This window comes from Mesocricetus auratus, unplaced genomic scaffold, assembly GCF_017639785.1.
Source record: "Mesocricetus auratus isolate SY011 unplaced genomic scaffold, BCM_Maur_2.0 Super-Scaffold_100691, whole genome shotgun sequence".
Lineage (NCBI taxonomy): Eukaryota > Metazoa > Chordata > Mammalia > Rodentia > Cricetidae > Mesocricetus > Mesocricetus auratus.
In genome coordinates this window covers 34984120-35002577 of record NW_024429267.1, presented here as the reverse complement: position 1 = coordinate 35002577, position 18458 = coordinate 34984120, and the positions used below count along the sequence as shown (strand labels likewise).

The 18458-nt window shown below is 43.6% G+C and overlaps 1 protein-coding gene and 1 long non-coding RNA gene across 13 annotated transcripts in view; one reads left to right on the top strand and one right to left on the bottom strand.

The window, feature by feature from the left end:
- Positions 1-18458, top strand: part of Zbtb38 (zinc finger and BTB domain containing 38) — a 95139-nt gene that overhangs the window by 15887 nt on the left and 60794 nt on the right. For 4 of the 10 annotated variants that reach the window (XR_005874968.1, XR_005874970.1, XR_005874967.1 and 1 more), the window contains exons 3-4: positions 4645-4710; positions 5227-5675. The exons of 1 other annotated variant lie outside the window; for it this stretch is intronic. The gene's annotated coding sequence lies outside the window, so the exon portion shown is untranslated. Of the gene's footprint in view, positions 1-4644; positions 4711-5226; positions 5676-18038; positions 18127-18458 lie in introns of those variants that run through there. 5 more of the 10 variants (XM_021233365.2, XM_040740352.1, XR_005874971.1 and 2 more) reach the window with 3 other exon arrangements.
- On the bottom strand, positions 5193-18386 carry LOC121137669. Of its 3 annotated transcripts, none has more exons than XR_005874973.1 (2): positions 18298-18386; positions 5193-5573 (listed from the first exon to the last, which is right to left on the bottom strand). It is a non-coding gene; the product is annotated as an uncharacterized LOC121137669 (long non-coding RNA). The 3 variants fall into 3 exon arrangements; XR_005874972.1 differs by lacking the exon at positions 18298-18386 and adding an exon at positions 17459-17590; XR_005874974.1 differs by lacking the exon at positions 18298-18386 and adding an exon at positions 6735-7500.

Here is an 18458-nt window from a genome sequence, read left to right as displayed (position 1 = left end):
TCTGGTTGGTGACAGCTTAGATTTCCACAGTACCCTGGGTCATATACACAGGGGTAGCCACAGCAACAGGGGACCAGGGTACTCTGTGAGAAACCTTCCCCCAGGATGTCATCGAAGTGGAAGATTTCTGGGGTAAGGTGGAGATGAGATGAATGAGGCAGCTTCATCCCTTAGGGCTAGGGGAAGGTTCAGGCTTTCAATCAACTAGTCTCAGACTTCAACCCTAGTCTCTATGTAATAGTTATCTTTAAAACCAATGATGAATAGTACTATAGGATATAGTATTATTAGGTTAGAATTTATTAACATAACATAGGTAACATATTAGGTATGATTTCCAGCCTTGGTCAGCACACAGAAGTTGTCCTGATTACTGGACAAGATGTAGCCATTGGAAGTATGATGGACTTTCTTTAAAATGTCAGCTAAAATATCATTCCATTATTTTTTAGATTTTTTTAAAATGTGTGTAAGTGTTTTTCTGAGTGTGTATCTGGGGTTCATGGAGTTCAGAAGAGGGTGTTGGATCTCCTGGAACTGGAGTTACAGATGGTTGTGAGATATCATGTAGGTACTGGGAATCAAACATAGGTCCCCTGAAAATGCAGCCAGTGTTCTTCACTGCTGAGTCATCTCTCCAGCCCCCCAAAGTTATTTTAAGTCATTGGTAAATCACTTCATTGCAGGTTGAGGTTGCACACACCTTTAATCCCAGCATTCAGAAGGCAGAGGTAGATGGTATCTCTGAGTTTGACGCTAGACTCACCTACACAGTGAGTTCCTGGCCAGTCAGGACTACACAGTGAGAGTCTGTCTCAAAGACCACAGATATAATAATAATTAATTAAAGAAGGAAAGAAAAGGAAAAAGAACTACCAAATTGTTTCCAGGTCTGAATATAATCAACCTCATTAAAAAATCTGCCTTTTATATTTTAAAAATTTAAACAAAAAATGTAAGCGTTTATTTTTAAAATTCAGTTGACTAGCTAACCTGATCATGAGTTCACCTACCAATATGTAGATTAGGTATAAAATGAAACCAGCTGTAATTTTTAAAGCCGTGAATGGCATCAAGAAACATGCAAACCAATCCAAATGTTTATAAACCAAGGATTCCTCTGGGACCTGGTGCCCTCACTTGATGGTTTTTTAAAATGAGAAGAGTCGAGCTTTGTTCATACTTGAATTATGTACTTTGCATAAGCCATGCAATTTAACTTTAACCCACAGGCCTGGAAATAAAATTAGCTCCGCCTGCAGAACGCAGAGGCCAGGGCAAGCAAAAACACATGTCAGTGAAAGAATCACACTCCTCGCTCTGTCCTCCAGCTTGTTCTTGCCGCATTGTTCTGGGAAACTTGCGTTTGACTTGTCAAAGCCTACAATTTTCACTGTAGAAAAGGGATTCTCATTTAAGTTAAGGTCTGTGCATGCGCTCTAAGGATGAAGGGCGTGTGACGTTTTTTTAAAATCCTAAGCAAATGCATACATATCTTTGCCACTTGTGATAGTGACAAAGCTTAAATAATTCAGGCATGAGCATGACTTTTTTTTTTCACTACAAGACAAGATTTATTAGTTGACAGCATCTGCCCAAACAGATCCATTCCTCGGAATATTTACAGCTAGAATTCATGTTTGTTTAACCCAAGTAGGTTTGCTCACTCTCTGGGGACATCACAAAATAACATCCAATATGTGATTTTGTGCTCATTTTGACACAACAGTGAGCAAGGGCACCCCACAGGGAAGTGTGGAAACCCTAACCCTGGCATCTGGTTATAAGAAGCACCAGTATAGGGCACAACCACAGCCACCACCCTGCCTTACAAAGCAATGGTTCTCAACCTGTGGGTCATGAATGCTTGGGGGGGGGGGTCAAACAACCCTTTCACAGGGTCACACATCAGATATCCTGCATGTCAGATATTTACATCACGATTCATAACAGTAATAAAATTACAGTTATGAGGTAGCAATGAAAATAATTTTATGGTTGGGGTCAGCACAGCATGAGGAACTGTATTGAAGGGTCACAGCATTAGGAAGGTTGAGAACCACTGCTATAACATCATTCACTCATCTCCAGGGGGCTTGAGATGGATGACTGTTGTTGTCACTGTCATTTATTATCCCAGACAGATGAGGCACTGAGTTGGCTCAATATAGTCACCACTGTCTCTGTATCTTAATAATTCCTTGTACATGTGTAATGTGAATGTCTAGCCTTGCGGTGTCATTCACGGGGACTGTCTCAACAGCCATTGAGTGCTGCATGCCAAAGGTGTTTCTTCCCACCTTCTTCAATTCTTCTTGAAGGACCCCCACTTTACAGATGACCGGATGGTAGCTAACTTTGTGCTTGTAACTCCACATAACAGTCTAATTGTAGACCCCCTTGGTAAAGAAGGAATTAGTACAAGGACACTCCGTTCTAATTTTCTGTCGCTGTCAATGTTGTTAGCCAGAGCTCAGAGAGCCATGGTGTGGGGGCGGGGAAGAAGGCTCCATCACTGGTGTTAGTAACACTGGAGCTACTGTTTTCATTAAAGCCACATTCGTTTCTGGAGCACTTGTGAGAGAGAAGTGTGCTTCAACAAGGTGACGACGTGCTGTGGATCAGGTAGGACCCACAATCCTGACAGCCTACCCCACTGACAGAATACTGCCTATGAGCTAGAGATAGGCAGGGAGGCTTTCGACACAGCCAGCTGCAAATCTCTTCCGTTTTAAGGGAGAAGACAGAATTCAAACTAGAAACAATCCAGTTGTGAAGCCTGCTACCTAAGCTGAAATTTTCAAATGGATTTCCTTCTCTAGGCAATTTCGAGGGCATGAGAAGGCTCTGCTAGCATTGTTATCATCAGGCAGCTCGCACAGAAGATAGAGCCACTAGGAAACTGACAAACCAAGAAAACATTAAATCATCGTCGCATTGTTAAAATTAATTAACATTAGCATATTTGGTGATGCAATAGGCAGTTAAAGACTGTGTGAGAGGTGAAAAGAAAAATGTAAAGATTTAAAAATAACCTCAGAGCATTTCATAAAAATGCTAGCTTATATCTGGGCTCTGAGGGCGGGGGTGGGTAGGGTTTCTTTGTAGAAAAGAATCTGTTTTGTTTTCTCAAATTAAAGACTTCTTGTTATGGAGCATGTTAAATATTTTTTTCTGTTTTTTAGCCTGCTGGTAGGATCTTAAAAAAAAATAATAAATCTACCAAGCTACCCTGTTTTCCTCCTTGGAGAACGTAGTCACACTTGCTTTGTAGCAAAATGCTATTTGTTTATGGAGTATTTCTTTAAAATCCTGGATAAGCAGCCCTTTGACAGTTTTTGTTCCACATGTTAAACGTTTTGTTGAAATTGAGCTCCAAATATTCGTGTATGTATGTGTGTGTGCACATGTATGCGCATGCACGTGTATGTGCATGAGAGAGAGGAAGGAACAAAAGGGTCTGTGCCTATGAATTCTTAAAGGCTTTTTAAAATTAAAATATAATTTCTCATGATTATGAATTCGAGTCTATATAAAGCAATCCCAGTGTATTACACACAGTCAAACTAGGTCCCAACAATCCTGAGCAGCGCTGGGGGCGGGGGCCGGGGGGAGGGCACTGAAGAAGACATGAAATTTGGTATCCGAGTAGATGAGATTTAATTTGGGGGAAACATTTCACTCATAAAATGGATAGCAACTCCGCATCAGCCCTGACCTCCTAATGTCAATGCCATGGTGCAAGTGTAGCTCAAATAACCCTCAAAGTAAAGACAAAGGGACAGCGCCTCTCAGCACACGCTGCCTCCCCTCCAGTGTGTACTGTCCATTGCCTTTTGGTATTCCTATAACTGGCTTGTTCGCTTTGAAGGGGGAGGGGGAAGACAAATCACTCTGCATTTGCTATGTTTGGAACACGTACAGTATGCTGCTGTAAATCTTACTATTATTTAGGTCAGCATCCTAAAGATAGCTTTAATTGTTTACGAAGGCCGCCAGCTGTACACCCTAAGGAACCTGACATCAATTTCTTTTTCTATACTGATTTTCTTTGGCTTCTAACTGTAAGAAAATTCGCTTCCATCTTCATACAATTCTGTCTGCAGCGGTATCTGCCATTCTGTACTGCAGATACATTTAGCCGGATACATTAACACTGCCTGTGGTTAAAGGTTATAGAACGGATACAGACAACTGATCATGCATTCTTCTACAAGCCTGCCAGCACCTTAGGGTTTTGAAAAACCAATCTACAAATGCTATTCCCTTTTTCAGAATTCATCTTCACTTGGCAGTAGCTTAGCAGGTTTTTTTTTTAATTTTTTTGTTCTGCTGCTGCTAGCAATCCTATGAAATTAACAGTCTATAAAATGCATCCCCAAGCAGATACATACTGTATTGCAAGCTCTCTCCAAGAAGAGGATATGACAGTGTTCGTTCCAGCTGATTTTCTTCCTTAGCAAAAGGGCTGTTTGATTTTCAGAAGCAGAAGGACCTATTCATTGTGCAGCCGCTCTGCTTAAGTGCATGAAATGCCTTCTACTGCCTGGTTGCAGAATTTGGAGTTTGCTAAACAGTGGTTAGTGATTGGGCTCATCTTGCATCACCAGTTGATGACATTTTTCTTTGTTCCCTCCTACCCAGTTGAGCCAAGACTCTGAGGCTGCTATGCAATGTCACTTACAACATTAATCAGATACTGCATTTAAGGTGAGCTGTCCCTTGCCTCCCCCTCCCTCCCTCCCGCTTGCTCGCTCCTGTGCTGCATGCAGTGCGGATCTTGCTCGTGTGAGCCTAAGATGGCAGGCAGGATTAGCCGTGCTGTGCTGTGTGTGCGTGCTGTGTAGAATTCATTACGTGGTGCCTAGTATTTTAGATGTGAGTATGTAAATGCTCTCTATGCCATATCATCTGGTAGCGAAGACTTGCTTTGCCTCATTACAGCCTTCGTTATTTCGACATCACCTTTCTTTTCGGAGTCGTTTGCTTCTGGAGGCTTGCTTTCATCACGTTCAAAATAAGATTCTGCCCTTTTTTTTTTTAAAAACAAAGCCAAATAAATCCCACAAAACCCTTAAGACCCAAACAAGAACAACAAAACTCTGCTACCAGATGGCGTCTCCCCCTTTCTTCTTGCATTTGCTGTCTTTTAAATAATGTATGTTGTATTGTTAATTAATGTGAATATCAGATTAAACACTCGAAACTTACATGTTTATTATGCAGGTAGGAGGCAAGGTGGACTCTATTTTTAACTCATAGGCACTGCATCATGTGCAAGCAGCTCGGCTCCTCATATTTGTATTTTCGGTGCTGCGATCAGTGGTTTGATTTTCAGCAAATGTGACAGTGGCCTTTGCAGTGGTCAGCTCTGAGCTTTGAACTCTCAGAGGAGCAAGAGAGGAAAACAAATCACCACACCACCTCCTTGGTTGCAGCCTCAGAGAATCCTTGGATAAGAAACTTCTTTTTTCAGTCCTGTTTTGCTGTTGATAAATCCAGTCCTCGTGATCACAGTGCATTCAAGCTGTTCTGCGTATGATTCTTGGTGTGTGTGGCAATCGCATCTAAAACTTGTGAGCAAGAAGACGGAGAAATCAGTTGGTCTCCATCACCTCACATAAAAATGGCCGAGTGTCTTGTTATGCTAACACTGCCCTGAGTGATGCGTACAGGTAGGTTGGAATTTGCATGCTTTATAGATTTTTTGAGCCGTGCTAGAAAAGCATTAGATGCATTAAAATGTGACTTTAAAAATTACAATTAAGATACTTGTAATATGTTGGGGATGGCTTTAAACTGAATAGCCTCTCGTATACAAATACTACATGAACAGAAGCATAAACTTCAAAAGTGACTTTGCTGTAAAAAGTGAGATGACTTCTTTTTCAAAGAAATTCAGTTGTATGATAGGTGTGGCGCCACTGGACAAAAGAATTTTTTTGAAAAGTCTGGTGATTTGGCTCAGTTTTAGCTTGAAACTAAAAGCAAATGGGTTTCTGAGATAATTTCAAAGAGCGTAAATAAACTCAATAGGAACTATCAAAAATGTTTAATCTTTAAGAAGCGGACTCTTAACTGTACTGTGTGAAATATGAAAATCAAAGGTTAAAATTTTCAAAATCATATTTTTGTCATATACAGTGGTAAATTAACTATTTGTATGTGCATGTAGCTGTTGGTGGGGGCGGGGAATCATCATTTTTAAAGGGAGAAATGCTATGTTTCCATGGCCCTCTTACAGAAATTGAGCTCCATTAGGTGAAGCTGAGCCCCTAGAATGGCTCATTGCAGAAATACAGTTGTGGCTTTCTATGTACCAAATCCTGGCATTTTTCAGAATCATTTCATGAGCTCTTTCCTTTTAGCCTAACCCCTCAAAAATATCTTAGTTTCAAATTAACACTGGGCCAGAACCTGTTTCCTTGGTAACCAACTCTTATTTAAAAATGCAGTAATAGATATGCACAAGAATGCATTAGAAAAGAAGACCCTAGCCAAGTGAGAGTCTTACAGTTTTGTGTCCTCTCAGGCAGAATTTGAACTGGCTTTAGACTAGACATCTTTTGTTAAATGCAGTCTTAAAAACCATAACATCTCAGTTGCATTTCTAAATCTACAGAGACTTGCTCAGTGACAGCTTTTCTCTGTCTCCTTTGTGCTCAGTCCATTGTAAATTAAGGTTTCTCCATGCGCTCTAAGACTCAGGTCAAGGTTTGGGGAGAAAGGTGTACCTTGATGCTCATGAGCTCACCGGCGCCTCTAAAACAAAAGCTATTTGCAAAACTCTTAAGAATCAGCCAGTGCCTCTGCTTCCGTCCTCCTCAGCCCTCCATGGTAACCTCCCAGCACAGGGTAGAGCTGGACCAAAACCCAAGCCTTCCTTCCCCATGACAAGTGCATGGCGAGCCCTCATGGGAGGTCTCTGTGGCTGATGCCAGACCTGAAACCTCCTCCGGGAGGTGCTCCCAGGTGAAGAAGTTTGGGGTTCAGAACCGTATATGTAAATAGTTGCTTATTTCTAGCAGTCTGTTTCATTTCCTACAGCGTGATCTGCACAGTCAAATCTCTATGGGTTAAAGAGTTTATTGTTATTGTGTTGTTTTGAGGCCAACTGAATTATCATTCTGTGGCTCAGTTATATTAGAACATGATTCATGTGGTGATCCGCTCTCTGGGCTTGCCACGAAATAGCCGTCTTCCTGCAACACCTTTTTTTTTTTTTTAAATCTGCTTGGAAGCCATTTTGCTTCTTGTCTGTGACTTAAAATGACTGAGTACATTTTGAATATAGTATCCATCCGATTGCAGACTGAATGGAACTGTAGGAAACCTGATCCAGAATGGACATTTATTTTAGGGCCAGCAGCATTAACAATTTCAGAAGGATCCGGCTAATTATCACTCGCTCTTGGGCAAATATAGTGAGCTCAGCATTTGTAGCTAAAGCCCTTGCTGTTGAGAAAATCCTAACAGAATGTCTTCCATCTTAGTAGGCCAGTACAAATTAATCATTTTAAATGAATTTGAATCTTAATTATAAGATTAGGTGGATGAAATGCAGTTGTTGTTTTAATGAATAAATGCCTGAGAGATCCCATATTCATAGAATGTTCCTTTTGTTTTCTACTCAAGCGTGGTTGCGTCATCTTGTAGATTTTCATATCTAATGATTTTTTAAATGACATTATTCATCTGTGTTGCTCTTGGTCATGCCTAAAGAAATTTAAAATATAATTCATAGAGGCAGAAAACCAAATAAGACTGTTGGGAAATACACTGCACCATTATCAAGCTAATAAATAGCCCAGTGAATGGAAGAATAATTATTATTTAGTACTTTGTTGTGTGTTGCTTAGAGCGATGTTCACAAGGCATAAAGCTTTTCTAAACTTACCCATTTACAATTATTATTGGATTTCCTAGATTAGCTGAAATGAGGGAAAGTGCACTTATTCCTTCTTGCTTTCTAAGGGACTAGGTAGGCTGAACCCATTTACACTTTTTGGCTGAGGTGTTTGAGCTGGGCAGGCCAGAGCAGGTGCGGCAGGAGAATGTGCAAACAACTGCTTTGTTCTAACCAAAATGAAATGGGCAAATGTGTGGTTTTCTGCCTGAATGATTTATGGTATAAAATTCTCAGCCCTTGATTTTCTTTGGGGAATAGAAAAATGTTTTTCCAAGCTTTAACTCAGTGGCAGTGTAAGGCTTTATCTCTTGCTTCTGTACTGATGTGGATCTAACCCAGTCTTTACTGAGGATCCCCTGTAGCTAGACTGGCAGGCCATGGCTTAGACTTGGAGCCTTATTCTTGCTTTACAGGTGGGGAAGCATCTAGAAAACACCTAGTGCCTTTCTCTTTATTACTAAATCACACCAAGTCCCATGGAGCTTGTTCTAACAGCTACTTCTCAAAGCTAAACATTCAGCACTTTTACTGAGCACCTACTGTTTACCAGACAGATTCCAGAGATGAAATAATCAACAAGACAGACCAGAACTTGCTTCTCATGTTCCTGTCTCTAATATGACAGGGTAGACAAAAGGGAAACAAACATAAAATCAAATAGCTAACAAACACAAGAACAAGAAGGAAAAGTAGCTGGGTACAGTGGCACAAGCGTGTAGTTCTGGGCTAGCCTGGGCAAGTGCCCATCTCAAAGATATATAAAGAACTAAATTAAAAAAAAAAGCAAGGGTGATATGCTGATATGCTGTAGGGAGAGTCACTGGAATGGTTTGTTTGGGAAAGCCTTCCTGGGGGCGTGGCACTGGCGTGGACGCCTGCAAGGAGCCAGTGGAACCGCACCATACAACAGACTGTGCAAGCACAAGCTGCAACCGTGTCTTTGTGGACCCTTGAGCCTCTTGAAGCAAGGCTTCACAGCCTCGTGGCTGCTCCTGCCTTAGGGAGCTCCTGATGGGAAGGCAGCCAAGGCCCCTGTGCCTGGTTTGGGCCTGTCAGACAACACATATGGCTGCCTCTGACCCCAGCAGCACCCTGAATCTACCTGGAAAGGTAGAGCGAAATTCTTGGCACTGCTACCAAGTGATGCCACGCTGGCACAGCCCAATATCAACTCAGTAACGGCCTCTCGGAGCAAGGAATGTTCTGGAAAGTATCTTGTTTTGTTTTCATAAGGACTCCAGGATTTAAGCTCATGGCAAAGCAATGAGACTTCCACTTTCTTTTTTCAAAGGCAAAATGCTCAAAGGCCTTTGTCTTGGAAAGCCTAACACACTCGCCTGTCCATGGCTTGGAAAGACCTTAGTGCCATCATTTTTTTCTCTATTATAGTAACAGGGCTAAGAAAGGTCTTAAGAGCCAGTGCTGTTCAATGCCTGTCAAGTTAGTCTGGGGATGAGAACAGAAGAACAGGGATGATCTGTTATACAAGTTAAGCACTCTATGGTTCTTAAAAGCCTTTTGAACATTCTACAAGCACTTTCTAAGACCGATCCATAACTTAGACTACACAGTACCACAGAGGTGGCCTGGCTGGTTCCTCAGACTTCACTGGTTTTGTGAAACACCCTCCTGCAGGACAAGCTTGTTCTAGTCCTTTGTTGTAGAGAACTGCCTGCTGCAGGTGGAAGGGAGAGATGCCTCAGCAAACTGATTCATCCCCTGGTACATTGGTTGAGCATTTACTAGGTAACAGACACTGCTGTCAGCCAGGCAAAATGGAATATGACAGGGTCCCCATGAGACTCTGTTCAGGTCCCACACAAGGCTAGATAATGATATGGACAGGCACAATTATGTATCATTCCTGTTGCATGCAGAAAAGAAATCTTTGTTACTGTTCCCTGAATCCACTCTGCAGTTTACAGGCAGCTCAGCCAATGTCAAGGACAGGTCTTTGCTTGGACTCTGTGTCTTTTCTCTCACCACCTTGCTAAGGCGTGTTGGCTCCTGACAAGCCACCGTATGCCTGGCTACCCTTCTCCAAGCTGGCCTGCCTACATTGCCAGGTGACCTCAGCAACGGCTGCCACTTTCGAATTCATGAGCAGATGTTAGGTTGAGGAGCCTTTGAATGCAAGAATTTGAATTTGTGATGCAGGCAAAATGCTTTTGCCTTTTCACCTTGCTGACAGCAAGGGGGCAGGGAAGCCTAGCTCCAGACCCATCTGCAGAAAGCTATCTGGCCAGCAGGTAAATTGAACCCAGTTGCTAAATCATACGCCTTTGTTAGGTGATCCCGGCGGCGTGTCACCGCTGTGGCCTAAACATCTCAGTGACCAGAAAATTGTTCTTTGGTCTTGCTGCTGATTCTGCACCTTTTCTTTTAATGGTGTCTTTGGTTCCCAGGCTCTTTCTGCCGAGGGTTGGAGCCCAGTGTTTGTGTCCACACTCACCCTGTTAGGCCTGCAGAGGGAGTGTTTTCTAGTACTGCTTTGTTTTTTTGTTTTTAATGCCAGTATAAAGATTCTGTGCTCATGAACACATGGAGGCTTTCATTGTTTGCTTTACATAATAAAATAGCCATCTTTTTTACCCTCGCTCATTGCTACCAAATGGGTATTTTGAAATTTCTTTTCCTTCTGCACATTAAAATCCCTCACCAGGTCTGAGGCCTTGCTCTAATTAAGGCCTCACCGCGCTGCCGCCCGCCCCGTTCTCCCCAACACTGAGCTTGCTGCAGTGTGCCTGCCCGCCTGAGGGCCTTACAAGCCAGGGAGATGAGAAAACAAAAGCCACCAGCTGAGAATGGGGTTAAATCCCAGAAGGGCAGTGCCCTTGTAATCCCCTCCTCCACCGCTTTTCTCTATCTGGAACCGAGAAAGGGAAAAGGAGGGTTTCTAGTAGGGACAGGCAGGAACTACACCATGGATACTTCAAAGAATGCAGGGTACCAGGAAGTGGGGAGAAGAGGGCCTCATCTGGAAAGCAAAACAGGGTGGCGGACCGAGAGGGCAGCGACTGAGGTGGGTGGGAGTGCAGGTCAGAAAGCAGGAACAACGGGAGCAGCCAGCAGGCGTGGGGCAGTGGGGGGGGGGGCTGCTTTGCCCCACTCTGAAGCCAGGGGTACAGGGCACAAGGGAGAAAGTGGACAGGGTTTGCAGTAGAGAAAAAAGTCTTGGGCGCGAGCCGCAAGCTACATAGAGACAAAGCTCTATGTTCTTCTGTTGGTCTACGGACATCTCGTTGACTTTGTTACTTAATTGTGCCACGTAGTCGATTGGGCAACATCCACTGATGGATCTCCTTAGATGTGATAAATCTTGGAGACTTACAAAGTCTCCAGTTCCATCCTAAGGCTCAGGATGCGAGAAGACCCCTTCCCTTTTGTTCTATTAGACTGCCACCAAAGTGAGGCCTTTTAGGATTGCTGTGCCGAGTGCTGTTGGACTTCCACCGAGCACACACTGGAGCCCCTTCCTGCAAGGTCTGGGAAAAGGAAAGCTAGGTGGTGGCACCAGTGACCCAGGGACAGCACAGGCTTTATTTGGGAAAAGATCTAGAGGGATATCTGTGGTCTAAGGATACCTGTTTCCTCTTAGAGGCTGGGTAGACCTAGGGCAGACATAGGGAGGGGAGGGGAAGTGTCCCTTTTTAGGTCCATGGTCAGCCAATGCTAGGGTAGCTAGAGAAATAAAGTGAGCAATAAATTCTCCAGTGGTGATCAGCCTTTACTAGGGGTTGGCAGGATAGGGAGGATAAGAGTTTAGAAAAACAAGTTACCTGAGTTCTGATAATTGTCATTTTTTAACCAAAATGGGGACTTTACAAAATGGTGTGACCATGGCTAACATTGCCCAAAATACCTGCTGTACGTGCAGAGCCAGGAAATTCTCTTTCCCAAACCCGTGCTTCTCTGTATTCAGCTCCCTCAAAGCCTGCCTCCTCCTTCCTCTTCCTCCCTAGCCTCCCTGCTTTCTCCCTTGCTATCCCCCCTTCCCTCCTTTCTCCCTTGCTATCCCCCCTTCCCTCCCTTTCATCGTATTCTTTAGCATCCTGTGTGGCCCCCTGACCGTCCCCAAGGGATATTCTGATTGTCTGAATGTCTTGGTCTGCAAAAGAACCAGGACAGGGTGGCATGGGAACACAGAGTATGCTGTCTTCCTTGTCCTTCTTGCCTGCCACCAACAGAAATTCAAACCAGACTTGATGTGCCCCAGGCATGGTTCTTTTTCTCACTAAAGGAATGGCCAGAGAAACTGTGCCTTCTGGAGGTTGTGTGGGGAGTCGACTGTAAACTCATATTTGACTCCTAGTTTAATACTCCTTCTACTAAACCGATTGTTTTCAGTTAACAGGGAAGCTTAGCTCTTTTGTCTGTAAAAGGTCAGATAGAAAATAGCTGAGACTTTTTTGTAATGCCAAATCAAATTTTTCATTGGGAAAATGGGGTAGCATACATAAGGCCTCAGGTTCAGGCCCCAGAAATGCCAGAATAAAGAAATAAACAAAGCTTCAACAAATTGCTTTTAAAGATAGAGTTGACTTTCTTTAAAGATCTGTGAATCAGGTAGCACAGATTTATATATCTGTGATATATATAAAAACGGGACTGCTTTGTGCCTAGAAGAACCAAGTTTTATAAGGTAGTTTGAGAGGGAACACAGGGGTTCACATTGGGTTTCTTCCCCTATGAGGGTTAAAGTAAAGGGACTTTCTCATCTGGTGGCCAGGGATGACCTACTTCAGGATTATCTACTCATTTCTCAGAAGGTAAAATACCAACCTAATTTGGAAATTTAGTGTGAGTGGCTCCCCTTTGGTTCATTTATTGGATCCATGAGGAACTCTGTATCTGTTTTTTGTTTAAGCTGGGCATGGTGCTATTCACCTTTAATCCCAACACTCCAGAGACAGAAGGAGACAAAGCTCTGAAAGTTTGGTCTGGTCTACATGGTGAGTTCCAGGCCAGTCAGGGTTACAGTGAGACCCTATCTCAAAAAAACAAAACAACAACAAAAACAGTGAGTTGAAGCAAATCTGAGGACATTGCACAAAGAAGAAAGCAGCTGAGTGGTGGTGGCGCACACCTTTAATCCCAGCACTCAGGAGGCAGAGGCAGGCAGATCTCTGTGAGTTCGAGGCCAGGCTGGTCTATAAGAGCTAGTTCCAGGACAGCCTCCAAAGCTGTACCAAGAAACCTAATATCAAAAAACAAACAAACAAAAGAAAAAAAAAGAAAAAAGAAAGCAAATTTCCACAGGTTTTGTACTGATGGGACAAAATATGATAATATACAATATTAACCATAATAACTATAATAGATATGACTGTGATTGTTTCTCTACACTATTATGAGCAATGAATTTGAGTTTTGTATGATTTTCCCATCATATAATGTTCTTTTTGTCACTCCCCCCACCCCAATCACTTAAAAATGTAAAACTTGGGCTGAAGAGATGGCTCAGTTGGTTAAGAGAGAATAAAGCTTTTGCAGAGGACCCATGTTATATTCCCAGAACCCACCCTGCTCACAACTGTCTGTAACTCTAGCTCCAGGGGAGCCAATGCCTCTGGTCAACTCAGGCATCTGTACTATGTGCATATACCCCAACACAGACACATATGAAAACACTTAATTTAAAAAATACGTTGAAGTTTAAAAATATAAAATTATTCTCAGCATACAAAATCATGTCACAGGTTAGATTCAGAATTGAAGATCTGTCTTCCCTCTCTTCCTCCCTTTATTGAGACAGGGTTTCCCTTTGTAGCCCAGGCTAGATTTAAACTCATGGCCTCCTGCCTTAGTCTCCAGAGTACTGAGATTGCATGCATGGGTGGTGATTCTGCTTTGTAAATTATAATCTGTTTGGAGGATGAATTGGTCAGATTGAACCAATATGTTTTGTTTGGTTTCTAATATTTCTTAAAACTCTGTGTGTGTGTGTGTGTGTGTGTGTGTGTGTGTGTGTGTGTGTGTACACATGTATGTGCACCCTTGTGCACATGCATGCACTCAGTAGAAATGCTATGGCACACACGTGGGAGATCAGACAATAGCTTTCAGGAGGTCCAGGGACTGAACTCAGGCTCCCAGGTTTGGCAGCAGGGACCTTTACCCACAGAGCCGTCCCACTGGCCCTGATTTCTAGTAATATTTTCTACTGAATTTTGTCTTCTAATTTTATTACTTTTTCTTATAAAACCATGATATACATATTATGAAATAGCTAGAATATTAATGTTTTACACCTATCATTTTAATCTTTTATCTGTACTCAGTAAACATTTTAATGTTTTGCAGACACATTGTATATTTTCCTATCTGATAACACAGCATAATCACTTTATACCATTTAAAAATCTTTCACAAACATAACCTTTTAAAACTTTACTTTGAAAACCTTGAACATATATGTCCCCCTTCTTTCATGATAATTCCTTCATTGCTTCAAAGGAAATCCCACACTTTATATCTTTTTGTTGTTGTTTTCAAGGTAGGGTCTCTAGCTCTGGCTGTCCTGGAACTCATTATGTAAACCAGGCTGGCTTTGAACTCATAGAGATCCACCTGTCTCTGCCTCCTAAGTCCTAGGATCAAAACTGTGTGCCACTAAGTCTGGTTTTCATACCTCAAATCTTTTTATCTCTGACTTTGAATATGGTTATCTAAAAGAGAAAAATTCTAAGAGAAAAATTTTTGTTTTAGGAAAGAAATGAATTATGTAGGGCTAAAAGAGAATAATGCTTGAAACTTTCAAGTGATTCAGGTAGGAGGAAGAGAGGGGAAAGGGAGGGAGGGAGGAAGGAGAGAGGAAGGAAGGAGAGAGGGAGAAGGGAAGGAAGGAGAGAGCAGGAAACACTTTCCAGCATCCTTGCCACTCTTCTGTAAGCTTGAAATATTTCTTAAAATAACAAAAACAATAAAGCTTTAAACTTTATTGGAAATATGTATAGCTACAGAATCATAACATACTGCCAAATGCTACCACGTCTCATAGGCAATGTATGAATTTGTCCAATTAGGTCATTAAACAAACAAGCACAATTCCAAGTTCCACAAAGTTCTTCTCATAGTACATTGAATTTCATTTACACCCCCCCACACACACTTTCCCTCTTTCTCTTTGATCCTTACTATTGCTATTAAAAAGAAATGTCACGGGTTCCTGCCACAGAGATGTCTGGTAAATTGGTGGTCTAGGACTAGAGGATTGTTGGTCAGATCCACCCCCATCTCCCAGACAGGGTTTCTCTGTGTAACAGTTCTGGCTGTCTGGAAAATCTGTAGATCAGGATGACCTCAAACTCACAGAGATCCGCCTGCCTCTGCCTCTGCCTCCCTTGAGTGCTGGGATTAAAGGCGTGCGCCACCACCTGGCCTTCCCTGCCCCCTGCCTTTTTTAAGGGGAGGGGTCAACATCTCACCAGTCTTGTGTGAAAATCCTGATTTGGGGTTTCTTTGAACTATCCCATTCCCACTAACAATTAGCCTGGGTCTGAGTAGCAGTCACTCAACTCTCAATTCCCACTCTGTGTGAAACAAGAATCCTCCTGCAGGTTAGGGTCACATCACTTAGAATGTGTATTCCCACACATTTCTCTGGCAGGTACCCAAAGGTATCTATCTGCAAGTTGACACCTCAACTCTAAATGCCTCAACAGAGACTGTGGTCCATGTCAGCACAGCATCACATTCCCAGCGCCTTCAGGGATGTGGGATAGATCATAGGAAATGAGAGGGGTGGGGAAGCTCTGAAAGACTTGAAGGAAAAAAGAAATAAGCAGCCAGTCAGAAAGACAGACTGGAGAGATGGCTCAGTGGCTAAGAGCACTGGCTGCTCTTCCAGAGGACCTGGGTTCAATCTCAAGCACCCACATGGCAGCTCACAACTGTCTGTGACTCCAGTTCCAGGGGCTCCAGTATCCTCACGTAGCATACACACAGGCAAAATATGAACGCACTGAGGACTGTCATGATATTCGCTATAAACTGGAAGAATTGAGAATGCTGTCTTGTAGAAGATGATTGTTTAAAGAGGCAAGATTTTAGTCTTTTTAGTTGCTGTCTTGAAGCCCTATAAAGAAAAGGGGGCAGTCAGTGTTAAACTGCCCCATAGTCTTAATCAGAAAGCACATGCAGTATAACAAACATTGTGTGGGTATTAAACAAAAGACAGCTTCCTGGACAAGGCACAGGAGCTGCGCAGCAAAGATGAGCAGACAGAAGTCTAAGAGGAAGAAACGTAGAGTCGTAGATTCCTCTTTCGTCCTTTTTTAAATGCATTGAAATGGAAATTATTACAAAGAAAACACCACATGTAGTTATTTCAGAAAAGGAAATTTCTGTAAAGAAAACCTTTACAGAAAAGTGTGTAATTATGATAAGATGGGATGTTTCTGGAAATTTCCAGATAGTTTCCCATACTCAGAATGATGATTGAGACAGCCCGGTTATGAGAGAGGATGGAAAATTTTGAAGGACTAGCTGATTATGTAACTTTTAGGTTATTGCTGTGATAGTTTAGTTATTAATAACAATTTGAGGAAATCTATTTGCTTCTGGAGAAACATTTGGCTCCAATAAGGAAAAAATGCAACTGTTTGTAAATGCCCTGGTATTGGTGACGAGCCGTTCACAAGCTAAGACTCTTAAGAAAGCCAGAGCTGAACTTCACTGTAACTGTTGATGATAGCACCTGATCGAGTCACCTCCCGAAACATTAGCAAGGAGAGAAAAGTGGACCCCGGACCACAGACAACAAACATCCTAAAGTTAACCTTCACTATTAACGCTCACACCTGCGTGAGATTACAGAGCACTTACAATGCCAGGTGCTACTGTAAATGTTTCACACATATTAATTCTATTTAAAAAATGAAACAAAAACACCTAGGAGGTAAGCATTAGTACTAAGACTTGTTTCATATTAGATACCAAAGCTGAAGGCCAGAGATGTGGCCTTATAGCAGCAAACCTGGCTGTCAACACAGGCAGGCTGAATCCAAAAGGCCAGACTGCCCCACTTTCCACCTCCTACCCGCCAGTTGCAGGAGATCACCAACTGCAGTATCGCTTACAGACTCTTCTATGAACATCAGTTTTCCCTGAAGTTTTCAAAACTTCAGAGTTTCCAAAAGCCTCAGTGGAAACATACAAACATGCAATTAGACCATGAGTTTCTTTGGTTTTGTTTTTAAAGTTGGAATCTACCACTACCAACAAGTTAGCTCAGGTTTTGTGGAAGTTCTCATTGGCAGTTATGTAGACAAAAACATTGCAGGCTTTTTTTTTTTTAAAGGGGAAGATGAATCATTGCTTAATAAATGCAGTTTAGTGGAGTTGATTTTTCTGAACACTGGCCTATGGGGAGAGAGAGAGAATAAAAGGGTTCTTGGCATTGAGGAGGCTGGGAACTGCTCCTTACATGTTTATGCGTGTTGCTCAACCCATCAGCCTCCACAACCGTGCTTTTAAATGACACCATTCTTTCCTGCATCATTTAAGATGTTTTACTTTGCACATACTATTAAAATCTACTCCACTCACCAAAAACGATCACATTCCTAACGCTTGGACAGGAATCAGGGTGCAAGCACTGTATTCCAGGAAAATATCCTTTTTCAAAATCTTAAGGTGTAACCTGGGAGTGAGTCTTTTCCAGAGAAAAATAAAGAAACTCATGACTGAAATCAAAACACCTGCACCTGGGATGTGCATGAGGCAGTAAGCGCCACACTCCATGAGTTGGTGGAGGAAGGATGCCATAGAACAGTCAGTGGCCTTTATCTGGAGAAGAGAGTCCGCTCTTTTGAGTGAGACAGTTCTTACACCATGTTGAGGAAAAATCTAGGCCTCCCCTGACAGCCATGGGAAAGCACGGGTGACACCTCGTTCCTGAGAATTTGGTGCGGCTAAAACCGCACACAGGGCCCCGGAGCGCGAGGCCTGCGTCCGGTGGCCAGGGCCTGCTTTGTGGCCCTGTCCCAGCCGGTTCTGCCGCGGTGGCGCCGGGGGCTGGAGCCTCGCCGCCCGCAGCGCCCCTGGGGCCTGTGTGTCCGCTCGAGGTCTGGCCGCCCTCGGGCCTGCACCGGGGGTGGAACGGGCGTCCAGGCCCAGCCGCCGGCGTCCATTTTCTGGGCGGCGCTGCGGCCGGACTCGCGGGCCCGGAAGCTCCATGGACCCCGCGGGAAGCGCGCGGGCGGCGACGGAGCCCCGTAAGTGCCCGGGGGTCTGCGCATCTCCGGGAGGGAGCCGGGAGCCAGTGGGCAGCGCTCACCGCAACCGCGGACGCCGAGCCGGCCGAGCAGTCAGCGTCCGCAGGTGGAGCGTCCCGCCCCACCAGGCCCAGCCGCGCGGGGGGAGAGGGGGGGCCGATTGACGCGCACCTGGGGCTCGGGAACCGCTCGGGATTGCAGCAGCTCCCTTCCCCTGAAGCGCGGACCCGAACTGCGTCCTGATCCTACCGGATCTCGATGAGAACCCGGCGCGACACTAAGCCCCAGCAATTGAACCGGACGTGCAAAGACAGGGCCCTGCCCCCAGGGGG